Source organism: Dermacentor andersoni, unplaced genomic scaffold, assembly GCF_023375885.2.
Source record: "Dermacentor andersoni unplaced genomic scaffold, qqDerAnde1_hic_scaffold ctg00000528.1, whole genome shotgun sequence".
Taxonomy (NCBI): domain Eukaryota; kingdom Metazoa; phylum Arthropoda; class Arachnida; order Ixodida; family Ixodidae; genus Dermacentor; species Dermacentor andersoni.
In genome coordinates, this window is record NW_027315211.1 from 7,501 (window position 1) to 10,876 (window position 3,376).

Genomic DNA, 3,376 nt, shown 5'->3' on the forward strand with positions numbered 1-3,376 from the left:
AATTTTCACATCCGCCATTGGAAAGATAATTATTATCCGTCGTAAAAAAGAAAAAAAAAAAGAAAGAAATCACATTTGAAATTATCATTGAAAGTGGCCACGTTTTTCGGGGCATGTCTTGATGAAATAATTTCAGTTCAGTTCAGCATGATTGGATTTCATCTTTTCCAGTATTCTCAGTACTCTCGTTGTAGTACCAATTGCCGGCAGATTTTTTTTTTAGTTGTTTAGAGTTATACATTCCTGAACGATGTTTTTCTTTTCCTCAAAGCTAGCCATAGAACCAGCGCTTTCTATAAAATCATGACAATAAGAATCCAGCATATCGGTTCATCTTCGGCGCGATTAAAGTTCGGGAACTGGCGATTTTTTATTGCCGTGATCAAGAAGGTTAACACCAGATAAGGCGTGATATTTCAGCATACCAGTCACGATATCTAATCGAATCTAAGATTGAAATGGCGTTCTGAATTCTTTCGGTTCCAGATAGAAAGAAACAGAAAAAAAAAAAAAAAAAGAAAGGATGTGATTGATTGCCATTCAAATCTGAAGACCGCGTGGAGAAAGTGTTCCGGTTTACATTCGGCAAATCAAAATGAACGGCTAAAATTAATCCATCGTCTGGTTTCATGCGCGAGATCACGTAAAAGGCAGCCATTCTTCTTAGCATGGTTTCTCTCTTTTGCTCTCTCATTCGCGCACGGAAATTTCTTCGTACGGGAATTTTATGAAGCGAAGGCGGCTGCAGACCATTTTCTTTGTTTAGTTCATGTTCGTAGGCGCAAATTACAAACCTAACACTTGGAGCAACATTTCCACTACTCTAGAGGGGCATAAACTGTAGACAGTGCACGCTTTCTCATTTATCCAATCGCTCGCAAACACATTGCATTGCTAGTCTACAGTGGCAATACAAAGTGACGTTTCACCATGCACGTCGAAGTTCATTACCAGTACCCGCGCCAGCATCGACCGGCCGGCGAAGCGACGAGCTCAGCAGCGCATGCGCAAGGCCCGACACCACCCCAACCGAGCTTCCCTGCTTATCGGAGAGAGCAAGTGCGCGTGAACACGGGCGCGTCTGAGTATCTGGATTTAAAAAAAAAAAGAAAAAGAAAGCGTTTCCGAGATATTGACAAAGACAAGTGGTCGCGGTCGCTCTGAATCTTATCGTATTATAGAAAACGTGGGATGGCGGCGCTTCCTCGAGGGTCAGAAAGTACAATCGTCGAACTAGGTGGCAAGTGGAGTACATCCTTTTTCTTGGAACGGTTTGCAATTGACTGCTTGAATGTGCCGACCACGCGTCGCGGGTCGCGTATAGAGCCAACCGTTGGCAAGCACGCGTCTAGCGTAGCAGCAGAACCGATCGCGGTTGCGATAACCCATCGTTGGCAGCGAAAAAGAAAAACACCCACACGCAGTTTGTAGCAATAACCGTACAAATCAATGTGGTTTTAAATATAGCTTCACTGGTCACCCAAGAAGGGCACCGAAACTTTCTCATGACGCACACCGCTGTAGTCCACAAAGAACAAAGCGCACAAAATAGATATGATACAGCCGCACCGCATTATTTCGTGTTTTCACCATTTCATTACTTTCGTGTGCATGCGCGCTAGGGCCACGCAGGCCAGGAGTAAAAGGCACGAAAAAAAAAAAAAAAATGGTACGCAATCCTAAGCTTTGACTTGACTGCTGTGGCACTCGCATTTGTGTTCTTTACCTTAGGCGAACGCAATGCGCAAACTGAACTGGAATTTCCAATAATGGAAATTCCTGTTTGGCTCATATTTGCGTTTTTCGCCCGAGCAAGCGCTTCACTGCACTACGCTTTGCCCCTTCAACGTGGCTACACTGCCCGGCAGGCGTGTTCTGCGTAGGGCCGAACCTGCAGGCAAAAAGCATGGGCGCCGCCATCTTGTTGAGAGCGGCGCCAGGGACACAATCGCGCCTAGCTCATTGAGTTTTCCCCCAAAACTGAAAAAAATTTGACTTCATTAAACGAGAAAGATGCCACGAGTGTCCCAACAAAAAGCTTTGAGGATACCGAAGGGTAACTGAGGGCGACGCAACGGGCTCTGGAAAGAAGGATGATGGGTGTGGCGTCACGGGGGGATCGGAATAGAGCAGATTGGGGTGTGCGAGAACAAACGCTCGTTAATGACACCAAAGTTTAAACCAGGAAAAACAAATGGGCATGCGCAGGGCATGCAATCTGGGGGGAAGATAACCGGTGGCCATTAAGGGTTACAGACTGAATTCCGAGAGGAGGGAAGCGTAGCAGGGGGTGGCAGAAAGGTAGGAGGGCAGATTAGATTAGGGACTACATGGCGACAATCGGCACCTGACCGGGGTACTTGGAGGATCATGGGAGATGCCTTTGCCCTGCAGTGGGCGTAGCCAGGATGATGATGATGATGATGTTCATGATGAAAAGGTAGCAACAGGTCTTCGTAACATACAGGTTAGAAAGATGAGGCACCTTTTAACCCTTGAATATATTTCGCCACATTCGGGCATACGACAAGTTTGTTTTCGAGGCGCTCGGTCCCACTGCTGCGAAAATGTGTACACAAAGGCTGCACAGTAGTTGCCAGAAATCGGGCACTCTATTTTTCTTTCATAGGGAATCTTTCTTCCACTTGGGCAGCGGATTTCGGCGGCAGGGCGAGCTTGCGTGGGCGCGGTGGTTTACGGATCCAAGCGATAGTGAACTCCAAAATCCAGTGTTGGCTTTGAGTGGGATTCATATTGATTGCGAACCCCACGGCTAATCCTACCCCCCATCCCCCCAAGTGGCTCTTTACAGGAGACAATCATTCAGAGACATCGGACAAATAGGAATTCTGGTTCTTTCTTTTGCTTTCATTAATTTTTCTCGAAGCCCATAACTAGAAATTTGCTGGAGCGGCTGTCCCATTTGCGACGCAACAAGTGCGACGCTACACACAGATGGAGTGGCAGTTTAATTACTCTCGTGGTCCGCGAACCGGCATCGTTGCGTGTAGTATAGGAATGGTGCGTGTCAAGTCAGTGCTCGCGTTGAGCTTGTGCTCTTCATTTTGATTGAATGAAGTCTCACCTAAGTGAGCGGGGCCGATCCCGGAGGTAGTGCAATACCGGGCCGACCTGCGGCGGAGGTGAAGCAGGCTTCAAGCACTCCGCCAACTTCCAAAAATAGGTTTAATATCGTGGGTCCATATAGAACCCGTATCAGATATTAAGCTGATAAGAACAGATACTACACTTTGATCTTAGCCAAAAGGCCGAGAAGCGATGTCCTTCACTTCACTTCATTGTACTACTGCCTTGTGGGCGCCCTGCCGACATGGGTAACCTCAGCAACAGCGTGGGCAATATTATAAAATTCAGC

General features: G+C 46.9%; 1 non-coding gene across 1 annotated transcript; it reads right to left on the reverse strand.

The window, feature by feature from the left end:
* Positions 1-3,089: 3,089 nt before the first annotated feature.
* Positions 3,090-3,281, reverse strand: LOC140214641 (U2 spliceosomal RNA). Its single transcript, XR_011891578.1, has one exon. It is a non-coding gene; the product is annotated as a U2 spliceosomal RNA (small nuclear RNA).
* Positions 3,282-3,376: the final 95 nt, after the last annotated feature.